Source organism: Phocoena phocoena, chromosome 1 (assembly GCF_963924675.1).
Source record: "Phocoena phocoena chromosome 1, mPhoPho1.1, whole genome shotgun sequence".
NCBI classification, from domain to species: Eukaryota; Metazoa; Chordata; class Mammalia; order Artiodactyla; family Phocoenidae; genus Phocoena; species Phocoena phocoena.
The window spans coordinates 108,018,609-108,031,007 of NC_089219.1; the positions used below are offsets into that span (position 1 = coordinate 108,018,609).

Sequence of the window (12,399 nt, forward strand, 5' to 3'; positions counted from 1 at the left end):
TTTACCTTTCTCTGTAAATTATTTTTATTAATTATTATTTTTTTTTTTTGCGGTACGCGGGCCTCTCACTGTTGTGGCCTCTCCCGTTGCGGAGCACAGGCTCCGGACGCGCAGGCTCAGCGGCCATGGCTCACGGGCCCAGCCGCTCCGCGGCATGTGGGATCTTCCCTGACCGGGGCACGAGCCCGTATCCCCTGCATCGGCAGGCGGACTCCCAACCACTGAGCCGAAGCCCTGTAAATTATTTTTTAACACTTCTCCTTGCATATGTTCCGTGCGTTATGAGTTGCACATTTTTGGAAGTTTTCTCTTTCACATTACATTTGTGCTGAAAATTCTCTGCCCTTCCACATTCCCTCTATACCTTTCTCCCCTGATCTGTGTGCCTGAGGCTGACCCCCACAACCAGCATTTCCTGCTCTTTCCTGCCTTTGGGATCCAGGTGGGTACAGCCAAAGGAAGGAGATCAGAAAGGAGAGGAGAGAGATGTGAAAGAAAAAGTTTGCCTGCCTGATCAGCAAACAAAGGATGCTGGGCCATCAAGCCTCAGCCACTACCCCCTGACAGTGAGTCCTGAGGGAACTCAGGAAGGAGACAGACCGGCTGCCCGCTGTCAAGCCGTCAGCCAATGCAGCCACCCCCAACGGTGCACCCTGAGGGGGCTCAGGATGGGAAAGAACCGGATACTGGACCCAGGCAGCTGTGGTGCATAGCAAAGGACTGATTTCCTTTGCATCTTCCCAAACGTAGAAAAGTACTAAATTCATTAACTTGAGATGTCTGGTTTTCTTTAATTAATAGTAATCTTTTGATGTTCCCACAACCTGGTTATTGTTGCAAAACTCCTATATATCCTGCTCGTCCCTCACCTCTTTGGAGCAGTCCCTCAGAGCTGTCTGAGAGGCTGCCTCCAAGGCTTGGAGTCCTCAGAAAGTCCGCTGAATAAAACATAACTCTCAACTTTTAGATTGTGCTTTTCTTTTTTTTTTTTTTCAGTTGACAGAAGTCAGAGTATTTTTAAAGTCTCCATCAACTTCCCTGCCAAGCCTCAGTTTGGAGTCACTACAAAGATGACAGTCCTGTGCAGTGATCCTCCCCAACATTACACTGGGTCTCATAACTACTCCTTTGTCTTCCTATTGCTATGGACTGAACTGTATCCCCCTAAATTCATATATTGAGGCCCTAACCCTCAATGTGACAGTATTGGAGATAGATCACGAGGGTGGGGTTCTCAGGATGGGATAGTGCTGGGAGGGGGGGTTAAAGAGGAGGATTTTCTCCTTCTATCCCTCTTGAGTTCTTTAGGCTAGATTAATAATAAAATTGACACAAGGCAGGTTAACAGGAGAAAAATAAACAAATTTTAATTCATGTACTGGGAGATCTTGAGGCAGGAGATAAATGGTCCCCTGGCTGTGTAACCGAGCAGGACCCCTTGGGGCCTTTGTGAGGGGAGGACAGGCCTTTCCCCATATTCTCTGCTTTTAGCTCCTCTCTGAAATACCTAAATAATAGTGTTTGATGCACATTTCCTGAGTTGTTTTGCATATGTGGAAAACCCCACCTCTCCAACAAATGGAAGATGTTAACTACTTGAAAACCATGAGCACATAGCCCCAGGCCTCCAGGAGCCTAAGGACTGATAATGTTAACCCCTGTGACACCGCCCTGCTACCTCACCATCAGCCAATCAGAGAACTGTGCACAAGCTGATCACACAACCTGCAACACCCCCTCCTTCACCTGGCTTTTAAAACTGCTTTGCTGAAACCCTTTGGGGAGCTCAGGGCTTTTTAGGGCATGAGCCACCTCATCTCCTTGCATGACCTTGCAATAAACCTTTCTCTGCTCCAAACTCCGATGTTTCAGTTTGTGTCGGGTACACAAACTTGCTTCAGCAGCTGAGCAGCAGGAGTCTGTCCGCTGTGGACAGATGTTCCAAAATACAGACAAAGGCAGGGGCAGAGCGGAGCTGAGTCCTGCCAGGTAAAAGATAAAGACACACGTATTTCTCATTCTTGAGGTCAAGGAGACCTTCCCGACTACACATGTGCAGAAAGGCTCCTCGGGGGACCAAAAAGGGAGGGGGGGCGCCACCCCATAATAAGTGGTGTCAACCTTCCCGCAGGCCTCTGCGCTGGAATCCTGCGCGCACACAGGGGAGGACCCCGAGTTATACCAAATACGGACTCAGAGCCAAGCAAAGCAGGATGATTGGCCAGAGGAAACCTGGAAGAAATGCCCCATATAAATGATTTCAACTACCACGAAGGTGCTTCTCTCTTTCTGAGCCCGCTCCTGTGTGTCTATTCACATGTACTTTTTTTCCCTCCTAATAAAACACTTCACTTGTTTCTGTACTTTCTGTATCTTTGTTGAAATTCATTTCTACAAAGCAGACAAGCTAGAGCCTTGTCACTAGCCACTGGCCCTCGTAGTCTAGTGCTTAGGATTCAGTGCTCTCACTGTCAAAGCCTGGCTTCAACCTCTGGTCTGGACACTGAGATCCTGCTTGAAGCCACTGCCAGCGAAGGCCACACGAGATCAATTTCATAGAAATGGAACCTAAGAAGTTGCCAAAGCAGGTAGCTTTTGTATTTTTTAGACAGAGAAACTCTAAGTTTGTGAGTAATTGACGGGACAAAGGAACTTAGGTTTTGGGCACTCAACTAGTAAACAATCTAAGTGGAGTTTGGGCTTGGGATAGTAAATTAAAGAAGTAGCATGGTTTGTTTATATAAGCTTGTCAGCTTGAATTCCCTATCTCTGATAATAAGAGTGTCTGTCCTTCTACCACCAGATGCAGGGAGTGCACCTTTTAAGAATTTTTTTTTAATTAGTTTTATTTATTTTTGGCTGCATTGGGTCTTTGTTGCGGTGAGCGGGGGCTACTCTTCGTTGTGGTGCACGGGGTTCTCATTGTGGTGGCTTCTGTTGTTACGGATCACAGGGTCTAGGCTCGCAGGCTTCAGTAGTTGCAGAACCCGGGCTCAGTAGTTGTGGCACGCGGGCCCTAGGGTGCGCAGGTTTCGGTAGTTGTGGCACACGGGCCCAGTTGCTCCACAGCATGTGGGCTCTTCCGGGACCAGGGCTTGAACCTGTGTCCCCTGCAGGTGGATTCCCAACCACTGTGCCACCAGGGAAGTCCCTCCCCACCCATCTTGAATAGCGAGGAATAATGGTTAATCGCCTGCTGAAACTGTTGTCGAATTTTCTCAATGTTTGTTTCTACCTGGAAAGGGGTGTTGACATATGTGCAACAAGAAGTATTGGCAATTGCACATACCTCTCCTTGTTCTGCCAATAGATAATCAAGGGTCAATCGGTTGGCAAATACCATCTTGGCCAGGGAACCTAGACTTGTTTTGGGTTTTGGACTGTTGCTATAAGATGTAAAATCTCAGCCCCATACCTTACAGGGGAATTTTTTGCATTTAAAAGTCCTCTTTCTTTCCAGATAGCTGCATGGGCAGGTAAAGCAAGGAAGGCATATTTTGAGTCTGTGCATGTATTTATAATTTTTCCTTCCCCTAAGGTTAAGGCTCAAGTTCGGGCTATTAGCTCAGCACTCTGGACTGACATGTTAGGTGGCAAAGGTTTTGTTTCTATAACACTATGAGTGCTCACAATAGCATACCCTGTCCTACTGACTCCATCTTTAACAAAACTACTGCCATCAGTAAACCATTCTTCCTCAGGGTTGTCTACGGCCTGGTCTGTTAGATCAGTGCTACAGGCATAAACCTGGTCAATGGTTTCAAGGCAGGAATGTGTTAGTTCTGGGCTTTCAGCAGGCACCAGTGTAGCCGGGTTGAGGGTATGGCAAGTTTTGAGGGTTAGCTCTGAGGAGTCAAGGAGGCTGCCTACTTAGAAAGGCAGCCTCCAGTTAGCCAGTGATGGCTTTTAATCTCCAGAATCCCTTGTACTTGATGGGGGTCTGGACTTCCAGTGGCTGTCCAAAGGTAAGCTTGTTAGCTTCTTCCACTAATAAAGCAGTGGCAGCTACCACCCAGAGGCAGCCAGGCCAACCTTGGGCCACGGAATCTAGTTGTTTGGAAAATAGCCTGTAGGCTGAGGAACTTCTCCTAGCTTTTGCACAAGGACCCCCAGAGCTGCCCCCTGTTTTTCAGCTACGTACAGACAAATGGTTTTTTTTAAAATTGGGGAGACCCAGAGCAGGAGCTCTGGTGAGGGCCTGTTTGATATTATTAAAAGCCTTTTCTTTTTCCCCAGTCCAAAGTAATGGTTCTGTACCTGGGCCTTTAGTGACTTCATATAGAGGCTTAGCCATTAGTCTGAATCCTGAAATCCAAATTCTGCAAAATCTTGCCATGCCCAAGAAAGTACGAAGATGTTTTTATGTCTTGGGGGCAATTAAGCCTGATATAGCTTGTTTTCTATCTGGAGATAACTGTCTACTTCCAGGGCTTATAATATATCCCAGATATTTAATTTGTTGCTTTGAGATTCGTGCTTTTTTCTGGGAGACCCTGTAGCCCCGGGACCCAAGGAAATTAAGGACTTCATTAGTATTCTGATCTGAGGCTTCCATGGTGGGACTACATATAAATATGTCATCTACATACTGTAGAGTGGCCCCTTCTTTTAGATGTATTTCCCTTAGTTCTTTTCCTAGGGCCTGGGTGAACAAGTGTGGGCTGTCCCAAAACCCCTGAAGCAATACTGTGCAGGTATATTGCTGCATTTGGCCCGAGTGGGGGTTAGTCCACTTGAAGGCAAAAAGATACTGAGATGAGAGATGAACTGGGATGAAAAGAAGGCATCCTGAGCTCAAGCACAGTAAACCATTTGGCATCTCCAGGAACCTGGACTAATAAGGATTGGCCACAAAGGGGTGTAGAGGGACCATTGCATCATTTACTGCTCTAAGGTCTTGTACCATTCGATATTCCCCATTTGGCTTAATAATTGGCAGAATAGGGGTATTGCATGGAGACTGACAGGGCAGTAAGAGGTCATGTTTTAAGAATTTATCTATGAGGGGTTGCAAACCTTTTTTTGCTTCCAACTTTATGGGGTACTTACTGTCTCTTGTTAGGATAAGCGACTGCTGGCTTAAGGCTAATTTTTACAGGTTGGATGTTTATAGCCTTCCCAGGGATTCCCTTGTCCCAAACTGCAGGGTTTACTGCGTGTCGAATATAGCTGGGAATAGGCCGTTGTTCTTCCAGCTGATTTGTCTTAGTCAGAGACAAGAAAAGGGGCTGCTAGGGGCCTCCTAACCATAATATGGCTCCAAGGGAGCCCAGAAGGTCTCTCCCTAGTAGTGGGGTAGGACACTCAGGCACAACTAAAAAGCCATGAGAGATCAAATGCTGTTCAAACTGGCAAGTGAGACCCAGTGAAGAAATGGGTGCAAGGCTTTCTGTCAACACCAGTCATGGTACAGCTTTTGGAGGAAAGAGGCTCAGTGTGAGAGATCAGGACAGAGTAAGTGGTTCCTGTATCAATTAAAAAAACTGATTTTCTTACCTGCCATGTCAAGGACCACCTGGGGCTCCTCAATGGAGATAGACATCTTGCTGGGGGAGGCCGCCAGAATCCCTGGGCCACCTCAGTCGTCCGGCATGGCCATCTCAGGAGCAGGAGCCCCACTTCCCCTTTGGAACTGGGGACAGTCCCACTTCCAATGACCTGTTTGTTTGCAGACTGGGCACGGACCGGTTTTGACAGTTTTGGGCCCAGGGGCCAGTTGACTTACATTTGAAGCATTCCCCCTTGCTAGTTTTACCTCCAGGTGGATGGTTAAACTTCCTTGGCCCCCTTGGGTTGTCCTGAGGTTGCAAGGCATGGCTCACAGCTATGGCCATCAGTTTAGCTTGAGCCCTGGCCTGCCTGTTTTCACATCAGGTTCTCTCTTCTTCCTCAGCTTGATCTCGACTATTAAAGACCCCAAAGGCCACCCCTAGGAGTTGGGGAATCGGGATTTGTGGGCCTAATTGTAAATTTTGGAGTTTCCACCTAATGTCTGGGGCAGACTGGCTGATAAGATGTTGTCCCAGCAGGGGTTGACCCTCAGGAGTGGATGGATTAGCGTTAGTAAACTTTCTAAAAGCCTCCACAAGCCATCCCTGAAAGAACGCTGGATTTTCTTTTTTCTTCTTGGGTCGTTCCTTTAACCTTTTCATAGTTAACTGGCTTTTTTTTCTCTTTTTTTGCGGTATGCGGGCCTCTCACTGTTATGGCCTCTCCCGTTGCGGAGCACAAGCTCCGGATGCGCAGGCTCAGCGGCCACGGCTCACGGGCCCAGGCGCTCCGCGGCATGTGGGATCTTCCCGGACTGGGGCACGAACCTGTGTCCCCTGCATCGGCAGGTGGACTCTCAACAACTGCGCTACCAGGGAAGCCCTTAACTGGCTTTTTGATACACTTTCTCATCCCTTCTAATACACACTGTATCATGGGTTTCCTGGCTTCTGTTCCCTCCCGGGAATTATAACTCCAACAAGGCTTCTGATTTGGGACTGTGTCTCCACCCATAACAAAATGTTCAGGCTGGTCCCTGGCAAGCTGGTCAGTGTGCCCCTGTGCTGCTGCCCAATTCTGCTTTTCCTCACGGACACAGAAAGTTGATAGGACTGTTTGGACATCCTTCCAAGTTAAATCGAAGGCCACAGTTAAGGCCTGAAACCCTTCAACAAACTTACTAGGGTGTTCAGAAAATCGGCCCGTTCTCTGTTTGCATTGGGCTAAATCGGTTAAAGAGAAGGGCACATGTACTCCGATTGTCCCTTTGCCATTTGCCACTTCCCTAAGAGGGCATCCTTTTCCCGATCCTGGGTGATAGGAAGTTCCACTATGAGTTACTCCGGAGTAACTAGTCTCTCCCTCCTGGGGTAACAGCGGGTATAAAGGGACATAGGAAGGTGGAGTTTGGGATTGGTCAGAGGATCTGGAGAAGTAGGTGCCTCCGGAGAAGCAGGGGAAACTTGGCTCCCTGCGCCCCACCCCCACCCCAGAGAGCTGGGGAAGCTTAGAAGGGGATCATCTAAAATGTCAGGAGTGCTTTCTGATTCCCCAGGCTTTTGATTACAGGAGCCACATAGAGCAGGCTTTTGGTAAAGGACCATGAAGGCTTGGATATATGGAATCTCAGTCCATTTTCCCATCTTGTGACAGTAACGATCCAATTGCAAGATGGTATTGTAACTTAGAGACCAATTTTCAGGCCATTTAACTCCATCCCCACCCCCACCCCCAACTTATATAAAGTCCAGGCCGTGTTACGGTAGAGTTTAAGTTTTTTCCTTTTCAGCCCATCTATTTAAAAAATTTTCCAGTTTTTAAGGATACATTCCAGAGGTATTTCTTCTGGCTTAGAAGAGGACCCTCCCATGCTGAGTAACCTGCAACTGAGAGCACTCCTAGAAATGAAGTCTGGCGTCCCAGAGACATTTTACCAGGAGGCTTCTGTTGAAAGCGGGTCGGAGTGTCCTCTGAATACACTTCTTACCTAATGGGGTTTTGAGCGTCGTCTACTCTCCCTTCAATTCCTAACCAGAAGTCTCAGGTCGACCCAGTCCCTTGCGCGAGGGGTCCCCGATAGGGGACGTTTGAACCAGTGCCAGTGCATTGCCAGGACTCTCCTTGAGGAGGATCTGTTGGCTATAAAGCTTATGTCCTATAACAAGTTTCCCTATGTTGGGGTGTATTCCTTGAGATTGAGCATTTATAAAGCCTAGGATGTGGGCTGCTTGGAAGTGGCGAGCCCAATAGGTAGTCTGTAAAGGTATGGGCTGCCAAGGCCTGGAGTGAAGAGGATCCTAGAGGTGCAAAAAGGAACTCCTACAGGAATTGGAGTTGGGTGCAATGGAAAATGTCACGGAGGGGTCAGGACCCGAAGGCCTAGAGGTGGGAGTATTCCCACAGGGGATTTTTTGGACATACAGTAAGGTGAGAGACTAGACAGCAAAAGAACCCAAAACCCTTTCTCCTATCTGTTTGGCGGCTGCAATAAGACTGGGGAGAGCCTGATGATTCCAGCTGACACAGGCAACAGCAAGTTTGGACAATGTTTCCCATGTAATTTAACATATCAAATGAACCCAGTATGTTTAGGATCTCTCTTTGGGATGTTCCAGGTGCCCTTTGAAGCACCCCAAAGTTAGCTGGAGGTCAAAAGAACTTTAGTTAGAATTTGATACTTGGGAAGTCTGTCAAAAATCTCAAAAAGTTTTAAAACACCTGGTCAGATAGAATCAATCGTAGGTTGCTATGATACAATTATTCCTTGACCTAAGGTTAAAAAAAAAGATTTCAAAAATAAATACAGATCTGGGACTTTCCTGGTGGTCCAGTGGTAAATAATCCTTCCAATGCAGGGGATGTGGGTTTGATGCCTGGTAGGGGATCCCACATGCCATGGGACAACTAAGTGTGCACACGACAACTACCGAGCTCGTGCGCCTCAGTGAAAGAGCTCATGTGCCACAAACTACAGAGCCCACACGTTCTGGAGCCCGCGCACCACAATTACAGAGCCCATGCGCCACAACTACGGAGCCCAGTGCTGCAACTACTGAAGCCCGCAAACCGAGAGCCCTTGCCACCATAATCAGAAGTCCGCGCACTGCAATGAAGAGTAGCCCACGCTGTCCACAGCTAGAGAAAGACCGCATACAACAACAAAGACCCAACGCAGCCAAAAATAAATAAAATTTTTTTAAAAAAGAAAGGCTATTAAATAGTCTCTCCAAATTTTGGTAACTTGAAACTAACTTATATGACAGTGATAGGGACAGAGTAAAGGGACAAAGTAGGTAATTAAATAGTTAATCCCACCAGGGGTTTGTAGGTAAAGAAAAAAGTATGGGAGACCCCCGAAAGTTAATGATCACTCAAGAAAGCGGGTTTGCTCAACCACAAAACCAAGCAGGCCTGCTTAGCAACAAAACCATGCAACAGAGCATGAGATATGCCCCAGAACAATAAAATAATCCTGGCATGAGAGCCACATCCTGCCCAGTGAGCTCAGTAAGTTAATGACCCCTAGGCCATGCTCTCTGCACACATGAAAAACAATAATATATGGAAAAGTGACATTTCAAAATGAAAGACTCTCTTTTTACTGAGACCTAAAATAATTAACAAATGAACATGTGTCAAAGAAGGTATTTGACTCCGAAGTCAGAGGGTAGCAGATAGGTGTTAAAATCTGTTCAAGGACAGAGTCAAAACAACACCTGAAGACGGGGAATAAAATGAATGAAATTTCCGATGAACGAAATTGAACTTTCAAGAATGGAATAGAGTTCACGGCCATTCATAATGGTTAATGCGTTTTACTAGACGTACACACAATAGTACATCACAAAGACAACTGGATTTGAAAGGAACCGCTTTCCCCTGGACTCCTAAATGTTCTCTATTCTGCGCATTGAAGGCCGTTACAGTTCCCAAAAGGTGCTCAGGCTTCAGCAGGCCGCCAGACAGGTGCTCGGCAGGACAGAGATTAAGCAGCCAGCCACGCGCTCACGGCCCCAACGGGTGGGGGCGGGTGGGGGCGGGTGGGAGGAAAAGAGCGAGCGGTCGACGTCACTTCCCCCAGAGGGCGCCCGCCCTCTGGTAGGCTTGGCTGGACGGCGTGGGAGGAGGGAGGCACGGAGTAGGGCGGGGCGTGGGCTGGATGGGAGCGGTAATTCCCGTTGGCTTGACGGATGGGGCGTGTCGTATGTAGATATCTCAGCGCAGGGTCTGCTGGTTCGTGATCTGGTGGTGAAAGACACATGATCTCCCGTGGTATGGGAGCGAATCGAGGGCTGTTGGTTGCAAGTGCATGGATCAGCTGTGTGGAAGGGGCAGGAAGGCTCGGGGCTGCGGGGAGGAAAGTGACCGTGTGTGTACAGTATAAGGCGTCTGAGGGTGCGTCAGGGCCGATGGAGGCATAGTTCATACTTACCTGGCAGAGGAGATACCATGATCCCGAAGGTGGTTTTCCCAGGGTGAGGCTTATTCATTGCACTTCGGATTTGCTGACCCCTGCGATTTCCCCAAATGTGGGAAACTCGACTGCAAAATTTGTGGTAGTGGGGGACTGCGTTCGCGCTTTCCCCTGTTGTTTACGCGGTATAAAGTCAGAGCTGTGTAAGTGGGTGTGGGGAGATTCCTGTACCTTTACGTTTCCAGCGGGGGGTGGTTCTGCGATGAACTCGGTTGTGTGGTCAGTTGTGCTGGTTAAGAGCTGAAAACGTGAATTTCACCCGGCTGGAGGCAGCATCGCTTAACTGTGTTAGCAGTACGTTATACTATACAAGGTGCTAGCAGCTGAGTTACGGAAGACGCGTTTTGCCCGCGTAGAGGTTTCGCCTGTTATCGCCGGAATGTGTTCCCAGCGTTGGTGCACTGAAAATGGCGGCGCCCGCGCAGCTCCCCTGAATGTGAAGTACTGAGTGTTCCCATCGCTGAGGAGCGGGGATTCGGGCTGTTGTAGGAAACCACGGCTGTGCTGCGCACTGTTATGCTTCGCGGTACGCGGAACGCTTTCCGGGCGTAAACGACGTAAAACGTAACTGTGGTTAAATTTTAGGTCTCACAGGGACGTCAGCGTTCGCTTACGCCACGGGACCCGAAGTAAATAACCGGATACCGCGTAACTGGTTTTTTACTGGTTTGTGTGGTGAACAGCCGCAGAGCAGGTAGATGCGTTTACTTACCGGTTCCGTGCTTTGTAATTCGGAACTAATATTCTGAAGTGGTCAGCTGCTTCGTTTGTAATCAGGGCGGGGGTTTTCGGTAGGTAACCCGCAAACTTATTCCTTTTTTCCATCTCAGGCAGTCTCTTCGTCTTTCTCGGTCCTGTTCCTTTTCCTGCCTTTAGCCTTTCTTTTCAGCCCTTCTTTTACTACTTACTTACATAGACAAAAACAGTTCTCTTTCAGTCTCCAGTTTGCACGAGACCTGCTTCAGTGGCCTGGCAAGTTCAGAAATTACCTTCACATCCGTTTTCGATAAGTAGCCGCAGGAGTTGTAGGTAACATGTTTTCATTTAGTAAGGAGTAGTTTTAGTTTTTTCCCTATTGAACTACAGTTTAGGAGAAAACGCCAGGCCCAGCGTTGGCAGTTGTGGGCTTTTCACAAACTCCTTTCCCAGGCTGTGGTATTCCCTTGCTTCACCGTCACTGCTGATCCACGAAGTCCTGGCAAACAGAAACTGCTGGGCCGAACAGTCAAGGTAGGACCATGGACGAAAAGACTGTCGCCCCCTCGTGGCTACCTCGGGGACGGCACTCTTAGATCCGCTCAGCTCCGGAAGCCTCTGCGACCCGTGGGGGTGCTGGCAGGGAGAGGGGGAGTGAAGATGGGCGAGTGGAGATGGAGATGGAGATGGGGAAGGAGTGATACTTAAGGGTAGGTCTAAAGAAAACTAGGTCCAAAGAAAACTAAAAAGCACAGGACCCAGGTCGAGTATGTAGATCATTGGAAGTGAAAGTAAAAAACAAAAGTGCTCTTCTCCCCAGCAGCGGGCGTTTTCCCTGCTCAAATATAAAATAGCTGAACCAAGACGAAAGTTAACTTTCAATGCCCTACTGATGAGAGAACGGGTTTTTAGAGTTTTTAACAGATTTCCTTAGTCTCAAGGTTGTCCGCGGTATTATGCTCTGGATCCCTGATCGAGGAGTTTCTGACCAAAAGAAGCCGAGCAATAAATACCGTGACTAGGAACTGCTTGGATATTGGTTTCCAGGCCTATCAGACATGGCGAGGTTATTACGAAGACATTGGGTTGCCTCTGGGGTTAGGAGCCCAACCTCGCGGGGGCGGGGGTGGGGGTGGGGGTGGGGGCTCCGGGGGAGGGCTCCTTTTCAGTCCTGGTGCCTTCTGTTTGAGCTTGGGCCAACTCCGATTTGCTAGGCCGATTTTGCAAGCGTCATATGAAAATAATATTACGTACTTCGTGAACTTGTGTAGATTAAATGAGATAATCTAATAACACACCTAGCATAGTGTGTGGCTTATATTAAGTATGTCCTGATAGGAAACAATCAAAGATAAGCTTGTACTTCAGGTTTTTGTAACATTTGAATACATTTTGTATTTGCGAATGTAACATCCACTCACAAAATAAATTCGTATTAAAGAAGAAAAGATTTTATATGGAATTTATGAAACATATGCCCACAAACGGGACTTGTTTATAGCAGCTTTGTTCATCAATGCAAATGTCCAGCACGAGGTGAACGGATATAATTGTGATATATTCATTCAAAGGAATACTAACTACTCTTTTTTTTTTTTTTTTTACTAACTACTCTTTGATAAAATGAAACAAATTCCTGATACAGGGCCCCAATATGCATTACTCCCGAAAACATCACGCTGAGTGATGAAAAGAGTACATAGTCTGTGGTTCCATTTATGTGAATTTCTAGAACAGGC

The 12,399-nt window shown here is 47.6% G+C and overlaps 1 non-coding gene across 1 annotated transcript; it reads left to right on the plus strand.

Moving 5' to 3' along the window:
- The first annotated feature begins 9,914 nt into the window (after positions 1–9,914).
- Positions 9,915–10,078, plus strand: LOC136140636 (U1 spliceosomal RNA). Its single transcript, XR_010657640.1, has one exon. It is a non-coding gene; the product is annotated as a U1 spliceosomal RNA (small nuclear RNA).
- The last annotated feature ends 2,321 nt before the right edge of the window (positions 10,079–12,399 follow it).